General features: G+C 41.8%; 1 protein-coding gene across 1 annotated transcript in view; it reads left to right on the forward strand.

The window, feature by feature from the left end:
• The window catches only part of Pgm5 (phosphoglucomutase 5), a 193,203-nt gene that overhangs the window by 144,947 nt on the left and 35,282 nt on the right, over nt 1–12,974 (forward strand). The window lies entirely within an intron of this gene.

Consider the following 12,974-nt stretch of genomic DNA (forward strand, 5'->3'; position numbering starts at 1 on the left):
TTTGCTGTTTGACCCAATATTTCTCTACCTTATTTCTGTTTTGGGTTATTCAAATAGCTTCTTCTTAGATAGTCTTTAGCCAGTTACACCAGGGCACTTCTTCGGCTGGATCTCAAATTCTATGTGATTTTATTTACCTTCCCCTTTATGACCACAGATACTATATTTCATTTGAACTCTGGAATATATTAATATTTTTCTTCCTACACATGTTCTGCCTGAGCTCTAATGTAGCTATAAATAGATCAGTGTTGCCAGGACCTGCTTTCTTGTAAAGAACAAAACAAAACAAAACAAAACAAAACAAAACAAAAAACCTGTCTTCTTTTTTCACATCTCAGGGCCCTGTGAGTGACATCTTCACTTAAGGCTGGCTCTGATTCCCACTGGACCATTTCAGCAGGCCTGGGTTTGGTTTAGTGTGGGTGGTGAGGGACCAGTTAGCACTGAGCTACACATGCACTGTCAGCTAATCAGGGTGACTCTTTTGACACACTTTGTTGTGTTAGGTGTTGTATAGGTGGAACTCGGCACAGGAGTGCTGTAAAACCCTATAGGTTATCAGCAAACACCAACATTCAACTCAAAGATAGTTGAATCTGGGGGACATTTCAGGTTATATTGTACAAAATCAGCACACTTTCTGAGAAATAGACACCACAAAGAGATGGTTGGGTTTAAATGAACTAGAATGGTTTCAAAATAGTCATAAAATACTTTGGTGTAATCACTAAGTTGATATTTATTGAACATACAAAATATATAATTTGGTTTTTTTGTCACTGTACCATTTTCTAAATGTAAATATATAATGCCTTCATGGTCATGTAGTCCACACACTCTACAATTTGCTCATTTAAAGTGCAACTGTCAGTTTTTGCATTGACAAAGGTATGCAGTCACCACCACCTCAATAACTCTTATGACATTTTCACAGGCCCACAATGAGACCTTATCCATTTTAACTGTCACCCCTCTTCCAACACTCCTCCAGCATCCAGGCCCTAGCAACCAACAACCTACTTCTGACTCCATGGTTTGCCTATTCTGGACATTGCCTGCAAATGGAATTCCATGTGTTCAAGTCACATGGAAATCCTCAACATGTGACTTGCTTGTTGGCTTTCACTTGTTATCTAGTCCCCTGGCCTTCTTTATTATTCAGTGTATCAACACATCATTCTTTTTATGACTGAGCCATGTTCCATTGTGTGGATGGCCACGTTTTGTTTTCTGTCAGTTGCTGGGTTCCATGGTACAGTTTCCAGTTTTGACTGTGATAAGGAAGATGGCTGTGGATGTTCACAGGAAGTTGGATAGACGTGGGTCACAGCACTCTTGGTACATGACTAGAAGTTGGGAGTCATTGGGCACAGGCTTAAAGGAACTTGAGCCTTCAAAAACCAGTTTTCCTACTTTACATTTTGCCAGCAGTATATGAGGGTCCAGCTAACAATTATCTTTTGATTTTTAAATACTTTTGCTTTAAAACAATGTATGATACTGTGGACTCTAAAATTTCTGTATTAATTTTAAAATTAGTCAGAGTTTCTCTCTCTCTCTCTCTCTCTCTCTCTCACACACACACACACACACACACACACACACACACACACGATCCTGGCACTCAAGAAACTGAGGATCATGAGTCCTAGGTCAAGCTGGGTTATATAGTGAGACCCTGCCTCAAAAGGAAAGAAAGAGAGAAAGAAAGAAAGAAAGAAAGAAAGAAAGAAAGAAAGAAAGAAAGAAAGAAAGGAAGGAAGGAAGGAAGGAAGGAAGGAAGAAAAAAGAAAAAAGAAAGGAAGAAAAGAAACAAAAAGAAAAGAAAATGAAAGGAAAGGAAAGAAAAGAAATTTTATATACATAAAAGTGTTCAAGACACAGCTCTGTGACTCTGCATGTGCTGTAGGAGGCGGCTCACTGTCCTCCTCAGCATGTCATTCCTCTTTAGACCTTTGTGGTCCTCCCTGGCATTCTACTCCTCTCCAGCAGCTGGGTGCAGCTTACTGTGATCCTTTTTGGCACCCACTTCGTCTTTGGTGTTCTATTGTTTAAAATCAGACGGACCCAGGCTTAAAGGCCATATTTGTCAATGTCCAGATGTTTGACTGTAGGTATATTCTTGAACTACTCTGAACCTCAACTTGAGAGGCAGTGTTGATGAGATCTGCATGTGGGTCATGGAAGATGCCTGGGGGAAAAGTTCTATAAAGCTCCAGGCGCAGTGGCTGGTCGCTAATTCCCATTCAAGAAATATTAGTTCCCTTTATCCAGAATCCTTAACTTGAGTATCAGCATGAGGAAAGGGTACATTATTTCCTCCTTCCATTTTTTCTGTCCCCATTATCCCCAAAGGAGTGTGCATCTACACACCTACAAGCACATACTCCAACAGGTACATTGTTTGAAAATAATATATGGTGTGTAGTAGCACTAGAAAATATTGTGGGGAATCTGTGTTTTATCCTAGCCTTCCAATATTTTGTAGTGAAATTTGAGGTTCTGATGAGTGATCCACGGCAGAGGAGGCTCCTAGTCACCTCTCGTGTGGTCTAAACTCAACTTACCAGAGGAGAAAAGTAGAAAGCAGACACAGCTTTCAACAACACCTTTTATACAAAATCTTTGCTGATTGCTTGATGCAGAGACTGTCTTGTATGTGCAGCACTGCAGTAGCCTATGCCTCTGGTCCTGCAGGAAATCCATGGGCAGTTTTGAGGTGTGTGTCAGGGAATCTAAGGACTAGTGTTACTCCTCCATCATTACCTTCAAAAACAAAAATCAAGATTTAATGTTCTAATTCCCAACTTGATTTTCCTTCTGGTTGCTGTGACAAAATACCCTGACAAAAATAACTTAGGGAAGAAGGGATTCTTTGGCTCACAGGTTCAGGTTATAGCATATCATATCAGAGATAGCAGAGAAAGTTACCGCCATGGAAGCTTGAGGAAGCTGGCCACATCTCATCCATATCAGGAGGTAAGAGCAAAGAATACAATGTACCAGTGCTCTGCGTGCCTTCTCTGCTCTTACACAATGCAGAATCCCCTGCCCAGCAAATGGCTTCACACACACACACACACACACACACACACACACACACACACACACGGGCGGCTCTTCCCATCTTAAGTATGTAATTAAGATAACATCCACAGGCATGCTGATAGACCACCTAATCTAGACAATACCTCATTGAGACTTTCTTCCTAGATGATCCTAGGTCACATGAAGCTGGTACTTAACTATTGGGGCACACAAGGTCAAGTGTTCCATTGTGGTATTTTCATGCAAATATATCATAGATTTTTCGTCTTACTCATCTCCTACTTCTACCCCACTACCTCCTTGCTCTCCCTTTTCTTTTCCCAGTGTTTTCCTTTTCTTTCCTTCTGTGTTACTGTCACATACATTCAGTTATTCTCTCTTGTTCCCTCCTCCCCTTAGACCTCTTCCTCCCCCTCTCATAGACCTCCTTCTAACCCCACCCCCCTACAAGTTTAAATCAAGACTTCACATGTGGGAGGAAACATGGGAAATTTGTCTGTATCTGGCTTATTTCACTTAACATAATGATCTCCAGTTCCATCCATTTTCCTACAGATGTAATAATCTCATTTTTCTTTATAGTTGAATGAAATGTCAATGTGTCCATACAACACATTTTCTTTATCTATTATCATTCCTCTATTAATGGACTTCTAGGCTGGTTTCATTTCTGGCCTGACATGTGTAATAAAGCAATAAATATAGATGTAACTGTTTCTTTGAGGTATGATGACTTAGAATCCTTTAGGTATATACCTAGGATTGCAAAACCTATCAAATGGTAGTTATGCTTTTAGCTTTTATTTCCATAGTGGATATTCCAGTTTACACCCTTACCGGCAATGGATAAGGCTTCCTCTTTCTCCACATTCTTACCAAAATCAATAAATAATTTTTTTCAAATAAGGTTTTGCACTATAGCTTAGTCTGGCCTGGAACTCACTCTATATCTTAGGCGAGCCTCAATCTTCTCAGCTGCCTATCTTTCTGCCCTTCTCATTTTTTAAGCATTTTTTTTGGTGAGAATTTCACACTTTAGGACTGTTTATACATCATTTCCCCATTCTCTTCCCTTTGCAGCTCTTCCATATTTCCCCACTCTCTCCCAAACTCATGTTCTCCTCTTCTTTAATTATTATTTACATGTAGTACGTACGTGTATTAATAAACATGATGAGTCCATTTACTTTTATTCATATTTACATTATTTGGGGGCTGGGCACTTAGAAATGGGAAACCCATCTGAGGGAGGCTGGTCCCTGGAGAAGACAGATTCTTCTTTTAGTAGCCATTACCTGTCTGTAGCTCTTCATCCTAAGGTGGCATCTTCTAAGATTTTTTCCCCATCTATTTTGGGATGTTGGCTGGTACTGTCATTGTACAGGTCTAGTCTACATGACCACATTGTTAAGATTTCATGGGTACATCACAGCAACTCTTTTTAAGTACTTCTTGACTATAGTTTGAATAATATCCAGACATGTATTACAAATTGAAGAATGTACATACTTATTAAAAAAATGATTTCATGGGTACAACTCCTTGTGACATACAGAAGACACATGTTGATCCTATGACCCCCTCTTCATGATGTTTCCCTTAGCCTTAGGTGGAGGGATTGTGCTATAAATGTATCAGCTTGGGATGGGTATCCCAAAATCTGTTGTTTTCTTCATTGAAAGCTGGTTGTGGATTTCTGTAATGGTTTCTGTCTATTGCAAAAACAAATGTCTTTGATGCAAGGTAAAAGCCACCCTTACATGTGGATATAAGGACAAGTATTTAAATGCAGTTGGGAATTGTGCTTGCTTAGGAATGTGGCAGTTGTAGGTTCTCCTCTAAGGTCCATGACTTCAGCAGCCACAGTTAGTGGGCTAGGTTCATGGTGCCAGGCATACATTTTCCTATATTGAATGTGCCTTAAAGCCAATGAGTTATCTTCCACCTTCTTGAATAATGATCTTATTTGTTCTCCCTGAGATATCCATCTGAGAAAATAGGAATAATATGTGGCTACCTTGTGCAGTCACTAGGAAATCAGATACTACCTGTAAATTCTTGGCACAAAAACACTAGTAAGTAATTAACTTAACTTACTCAAGCAATTGAGAGCACTGGGGATAGAACAGAGGTTGAACAGTTTACTGCCTTGACCCCCAACACCCTAACAAATGAAACAAAAAGAACAGAGCTGAGTTTTGATGAGTCACATAGAATAAGAAAAGCAAACACAAAATAGACTTGCCAGGGTGTCATGTGAAGAGCTGAAAGGGCCTCTGGTTTCTGAGTCATCTCTCAGTTATTCAACTCACATCACCCTCTCCTCCACCATCCCTCTCCCCTCCCCACCAACACACATATTCTGATTTAGAAAGGGAAAGTTTCTTTAAGGCAGTTTAGTCTCCCTCTTTGTCCTTAGTTTGAGGTCAGAGTCAGGAAACAGATAATGGGGGGAAAAAGTCATTCTACATGCCAACCAAAGTGACACTAAAATCCTGTTGTGGTGATAAGTCCCTGACCTGCTCCACAGCCTTGGAAATGTTCAGGGAAATCTGTCCTGCCCGAGACTCTGTAAAAGTCGTGCCAGAAACAAGAAGGAAGCCCCAAGGCACTCCACCCCAACTAGAATTTCCAGGGATTCCTTTGTCAGGATTATGACTTTCTAGCCTTCGTGGGAATTACTATGACTGCCTTTAAGCTTTTGGGTGAATCAAGGATCTACTGCATTTAGAAATAGCAATTTAATAAAGCTTGGTGCCACTGCATTTATTCCATATTATTTGGGGTATCTGTCACTGTGCATTCTCAGGAATAGTTAAGTTACATGAGTGACCAATGCGGCTTTCTTCAAATCTGAGTGGGAAACGTAAGCCAATAGTTAGGTACAATGTGAGTAGGGGAGCAGTTTGATCAAATTACTGACAAGTCTAAGTCATTCCCAGTGTATGCCCTGCAGCAAGATGTGGGGAATTTTGGCAAGCCCTGAGGGGCTGAGTCCTACTTCAGGGCTGAATTTGTTGTGTAGATATCCAGGGCTCCATTAGTGCTCTGTCCCTTTTACCACCAACATCCCAAGGAATGTTTTAGTGCCAGAAGAGTCTCCTACCAGTGCCTTGTCCTGTCTACTTGTAGGTTTGGTCCTATCTTTTCAGTACCCACAGCTATGAGACAATTCCAGTACTAACAGTAGGAAAAATTCAGTCTTGGTTCTGAGAATGAAGGGCAGTGGGGAAAGGCGGTCAGACACTGAGAGCTGGCATATTGCCACCATTGTGACCTCAACCCAGAACTGTAGCCTACATTATGGAAATTTGCTTTTAATAAGAAAACTTGATACTTCAGGAGTAAAATTCAAGCAACTTGAGACTCTTTTTCTGCTTGCTCACACAAATCTTCTGCATTTCCATTTAGCTAGCTCAAAAATTAAAAAAAAATCCTATCGGTGATGGAATAATTTGAAAGTAACAGTTAAAACTTGATGTAAATAAACGTGTACCAACTATCCAATAAGGAAAGACAAATTTTCTTATGTGTAACTCTGGGCTAACTCTAGGCATGACAATGCTTCAAGTTATTCTCCTCAGTCTGGTAGAAAGAAATTCATTCAGGGAAAGCCTACTTTGAAGACCACTTGCTTTTAGACTTGTTGCTTTAACATGAAGGAACTGGGTCTGCCATTTTTAATTTCAATACCTAGAAACAATAATGAAAATAAATTGGCAGTCTGGAAATCACACTGCAGCTCTTGGATGTGGCTCTTGACTTTGTCCCTTGGTGCTCTCCACTTCATTCTCAGAGAAGTTTACTGAACCACCAGAATCTACTGCATGCATAATGCAAAGGCCACTGATTGGTGCTGGCTAAGGATGCTGGAGCTCCAAACCCACGGGCTTCTCTCTTCAGGGATAACTGGTCAATCTTCAGCTTCACCAGTCAACGGCCATCATATCCTTATCAGTGAACCACCTCAGAGACTGTAACAATGACAGCTACCCATTGCTTTATCATGTGCCATTTGAGCAGGGATTGTGTATCTAGAAGCCGAACCTTAGGAACGATTCAGTTGCACTAATGGAGACCACCAATAGAGTTTAAGTCTGGAAGCTGTCACTCAACTGTAGTAGTCAATCTGCATAGAGTAACAGCGTATGTAAGGAGTGTGAAGTTATCATAATGATTATATTGTGGTGTTGAGAAACAATCCTTGCGATAAATATTAATTCCTGTCTTAACTTTGGAAAATATGCTGAAGGTTGAGTTGATTCATTCATGTTATTATCCATTAGCTAAGTATTTGCCACACAGTTACTGTATGGTACTCAGTCCTCTGGTGCTGAGAACCCAACAGCATACAGCTGAGATTCCTGCCCTCTGCTTAATTGCAGGTTATCAGGAGAGGCAACTTGAGGTTAAGCTTATAATTACTGTAGGACTTATCAAACATTATTTGAGACTTAGTTGGACATACATAATGGGGGAACTAATGTAGAGCAGGAATCTGGAAAGCTCTTCAGAGTGAGATGACATTTAAGCCATGCCCAGAAGAGTAAGCAGGAGCTGGCCCAGTGAGATCCTTGCACCAAACTCTGAGTCTTTCTTCAATAGGATATAATTATACGGCTGGTTAGCTTTCTTGACGAGATTGATTATAGACAGTCTCATGTGGTATTATGATACCTACAATTATAATTTTCTACTTCAACAGTTCTGCAACCCTGTAGTCATGGCAAGTGAAAACAACTTGGTTATCTGCTTTGCTAAATATGCTTTTTTGTAGGATGTCTTTAAAACTATTGGAAAAACACTTTCTAGTAGTTTCTGGTTTCCCTGAGATTTTCCTATTTGTCCTTCAAGCCCTAAACACATAGTCAGATCTTTATAATTACCTACCTGTTAGTTACTGCTACAAATAGAGTAATGGTATCATAGTTTCTTGTTAGGTGGGGGGCCTTCCTTCTTCTTCTAGAGAGTTCAGTTACAGTGAATTAACCAGTGAAGAACCTCTAAGAGTTCTTCAGTCATGGGTACCTCATGATGAAACTCTAATGTCTATGTATGGTCATGTTAATTCAAAAGGCAAGGTTATATATTCTCACAGGAACTAAGGAAGGAAGTGATGCTGTGATGGGGTGATGGAGGTGGTATTTCTGAGTCCATGGTCTCCCAGGCTCAGCATTAGTATGATGTAGCGTATACAGGGATGAGCAATAATTCCAACCAAGAAATGAGTGAATGAGTATACAATCTGTTTCACTTGCCCACATTTTATGGCTAGATTTTGATAAGAAAAATCCAAGAAGCTTCTCATCATTTAAGTAACATTTACTAGATGGGTTCTTTGAGAGATCATCTAAGGGGTCATTTAATTTAATTTCCCCAAATAATTCTTTCACTCCTTCTGTTGGACCCAACAGGGCTTGTTGATTTTTTTTTAACATTTTATGATTCTTTTTGAATATCACATCATACACCCAAGTCTCACTCATCTTCCTGTCCCTTCATATCAGCCCTTTGCCCTTGTAATCACCCCTCAAAGTAAAACACACAACAACATCAACAACAACAAAACATAGAAAACATCTCATGGTGGAAGCTGTAGTACGTCACAGTGTGGTCCCACAGTGTCCCCCTCTGTCCAGACATCTTCATTTACTAATGTTTGTTGCTGGTCTTTGCTACTTTGTGGGTTCTTCTTTCCCCCACCCTTTATCCTCCCAGTTTCACTCCCTATCACTAGATAGGAGAGACAGAAGGCAGAGAGAGAGGGAGGGAGGGAGAGAGAGAGAGAGAGAGGGAGGGAGGGAGAGAGAGACAGAGAGAGAGAGAGAGAGAGAGAGAGAGAGAGAGAGAGAGAGAGAGAGAGAGAGAGAGAGAGAGAGGTCTGTGAATCTAATTTCGTTCATCTTGACCACAACTACTAATAAACCACAGCCAACCCCTCTGAATGGCCGACAACCACCATTCCTGCCTCTTGAGACCCTAGATTTGCCCTCTGAAAAGTACCCAGAATTCCAAATGTCATACATTTGTAGAAACTATCTGCAGTTGGCAAAAACCACAGCTCTGTTAGAGCATGAGGCAAATCATAGTCAGCTGCTGTGGAACAGCCCCATATCCCACACCTGGGATTAAAACAAAAACACTCTCATAATACTTCTGTGGTTTTTTTAAAGAAACAAAAATTCCAGAATTCTCACTACAAATGTTTATTGCAATGAGTCATTGGCGTGGTTGGAGAGATCTCTGGCTTCTGTAACACCATCAATATTGGATCCTCTTTGGGATTCCTTCCAGTTATCTCGTTGTTGTCATGGAGATCCCACAGCTTTCAAACAGCAGGACCTTTTCAAGTGTCCCAACCATCTGCAGAGGATAGAGATTTTAGGGTGGGTCAATTCAGAGCCCCAGATCTGAGCCTGGGTGGTAGCTGAACTGATCAGCCTAGTATCTCTCCCATATGCTCAACACCAGGGTGAGCTCTCCAGCACTGCTCTTGCTAGGCTACCCATTGCTGTCATCAGTAAGAGGCTGGGCCAGCTCTCTTGCTCTTATGCCCTCAGGGCCAGCTCACCTGCACCTACACCTCCAGAGCCAGTTCCACTGTGCTGCCCAGTCAAGGTGTGGGGCTCATTCTCCCAAGTGCTGTAGCCTGTGAAGGGCTGGGCTGCTCTCATACCCTTGGTGCTGGTTTACCCATGCCTTTGCCATAAGGACCAGTTCCACTGAATTGCTGAGGCGAGGTGCAGGGCCCAGTCTCCTGAGTGCTAAGCTAGTGAGGGGGTAGGGCTAACTGGCCCACTCTTATGACCCCAGGCCCAGCTCTGCTGGCTACTTGCAGGTGGCAAGGTGGGGTGGTGGTGGGGGGTGGTGGATGGGGGTGGAATGAGAATGGTCTCCATAGACTCACACATTTGAATGCTTGGTCTGTAGTTGGTGAAACTGTTTGGGAAGGACTAGAGGGTGTGGCCTTGTTGGAGGTGTGTCACTGGGGATGGGCGTTGAGGTTTCATAAGCCCACATTATATATATTATATAAGCCTGTTATTGAAAACTCTCTCTCTCTCTTACACACACACCCACACACACACACACACACACAAACACACACACACACACACACACACACACACACACACACACACACACACTTGTGGATCAGACCTAAGCACTCAGGTTCCTCCTCAGTGCCATCCCTTTTTGCCTGCTGCCAGGATTCCTGCCATGATGATCGTGGACTCTAACTTTCTGGGACCTAGAGTCCCCAACCTAACTAAATAATCCTTTCTTTCATAAGTTGCCTTAGTTATGGTGTTTTGTCACAGCAGTAGAAAGTTAACTAAGGCAAAGCCTAAATGAGACTATGTCTCTGGGCGTAGATGTACAGTCAGCACACTGTACAAAGGCACCCAGCCTAACAGGCAAGCTGAAGTTGAAGTCCAAAGCTAGTCAAGAGGGGAGGTGCCTTTGTATCCCTTTCCCACCCAGGTGGGGGTCCCATCTTGTAATTCATACAAAGGCCCTGTATGGACTAGCTGCTGCCTTGCTCAATTATGTTTGAACTCATGTTTCCAATTAATTCTATGACTTAAAGAAAGAAAAATAGGCAGTTCCAGGTAGTTTTTTTCCCTTTTTTTCTTTTTTATGTCTTCCATCCAAATCCCTTGCTCTATGGGCTGCACGTTCTCTTCTACAAAATATGGTTCAGATGTTACATGGCAAATGTTTTCACCTGGACGCTTTCCAGATAAATAGCCAGGATTTCCTGCAGGAGATACTGTCCACATTAGGCTTAGAGTATCTTCCAAGGTTGTCCTGACTCCACGTTCTCATGCCTCATGTGGCTGGCTGACTGTACACGTGACCCTGTACCAGATTTCAGGGCCATATGCTGTTTCCCTCTGGAATTCATCCTACATCAGCATTGTAAGTCAGATGTTGCCAATAGCTGTTGGTAATACACAGTTCCCCCTCCCACCTGGCTGCAGCATCTCCTATAGACTCCAAGCTAACATCTGGTGGCTCTGCATGGATTTAGCAACTAGCACATCTCTCTGCCTTGATTTACATGTAAGTGTTTTTTTGTTTTTTAAAAAAAACCCAAACAACAACCCTTCCAACACTCATTTATCAAACACTTATCAGAAACTTACTCTACATAAGGCTCTTAGCCAGCTTTGAGGACCATACAAATCAGGACAAAATGGTCAGACATTTTGCATGACACGTGATCCTTGAGCATGGGTTCTTTCATATGAGGGGGCATCAGATTATTTGCCTGGAGTCAAAAGACCTAGAGGCTCTTACTGTGTTATAACACTAAACCAGCTTCAACAATTCCTGTCTCCTCCATAAGCAGAGAAAGTGGCCAGGACCACATCTGAGGGGTTTTAGGTCTCTAAGTTAATAGTTAGTCTGATAACTATTAACAAAGGAGCATTTTATTGCTGAAGAAGTCATTTCAGAGACAGACATGTGGAAGGTAATTGGCAGAAGGCTGGCAGATCAACAGTGATTCCAGAGGGCAGGCAGTACTCAATCACTAGGACCCATCTGGTAGGCGAAGAGAACCAACTGCCAAAAGTTGTCCTCTGACCTTTATACGTGCTCTGTATACATACCCCACCACCACCACAAACATACAACAATAATAAAAATAATAAAAAATAAACAAGTGTGTGCCATCATAAAACACTAGCATTAAGAATATGATTATTTGGTAATCATATTCAGAATCATTCAACTCTAACATAGGAAGAATCATAAGACTTTTACGATGACTGATACTCTCCAAAGCACATTTTGCACACGTTTTCTGATGTGATGCTCCCGGCCACCCTATGGACAAGGCTGTATTATTTTTCACCCGAGTTAGGAACCGAAGGCTTAGAGGGCTTAAATGACTTACTTAAGACCACCAACTAGCAAGTGGCCAAGCCAGGATTCTAGCCTGGGTGCATCTGGTTGCTATTCCTGAACCATATCCAAACTGCCTGCACACAGTAAATCAAAGAGGGATAAATCTGAGAGAGAAAAACATGCTACTTGGTGTCTGGATGCTGAGTGGGTATTTGTGTAGAGATTGCTGCACTCAGTAGGTGATATTGCAACAGATCTAAAGTGGGCTAAACCCTGCTCTCAGCATTGAGGTGTGAGCTGCAGGTAAATTTGAGGCAGCAATGTTATATCACCCTATCTCATAACTTACCCTACCTGCTAAAGTAGACAGGTACCCTCCCTTTGTTTGTTTGCCATGGCTGTGCCATTCTGATATTCTAGCAACTAAAGCTGCTGTAGCTACAGACTAACCTTTCATGGTTGTTCTGGGAATTTCTTAGACTATTGTTCTAAAAATTAAAAACTGACATGTAAGCTCAGTCCAGGCATCTGTGGGATGAGGCAGAGGACTCACAGAGAAGACATGATTGCCGTGGTCCCGATTAACTACAACATCCATCTTACCCAGAGAGCCACTAAGTCCCAGTTCCCAAGGGGATTCCCCATACAAATCACCTGGGCCAAGGACCTGACACTATTGTTTTGTAAGGACAATCCTCTCTCAGCTAATTTAGCAAAGTTCACAATCTTCTCACAACTGCCAGGAAGCCACACTGGCTCAACTTTAATGCTTTAGACAAACTTGCTTTGTTTTAGGACATAGTAGAAATGAAAGATGGTCTGGTAAACATCAGATCTGCCTTGTTCATAGTGTGCTGGTGATTGCTATCTATAACTTATCTTCTACACCTACCTGTTCCGGAGCCCTCACCTCCCCATTCATCACAAAGAACCTGCATATTTTCATTTGGCTAAAGATGGAGGATCTTTCAGGGACTGTCTGGTGAGGTCTTTGGCATTGTCACTTCAGGTGTTGAATATGTAGTGACATTAGTTCTCAAGTTTCTATGGAGAGTGTACTCTGTGCC

This window comes from Apodemus sylvaticus, chromosome 1 (assembly GCF_947179515.1).
Source record: "Apodemus sylvaticus chromosome 1, mApoSyl1.1, whole genome shotgun sequence".
Lineage (NCBI taxonomy): Eukaryota > Metazoa > Chordata > Mammalia > Rodentia > Muridae > Apodemus > Apodemus sylvaticus.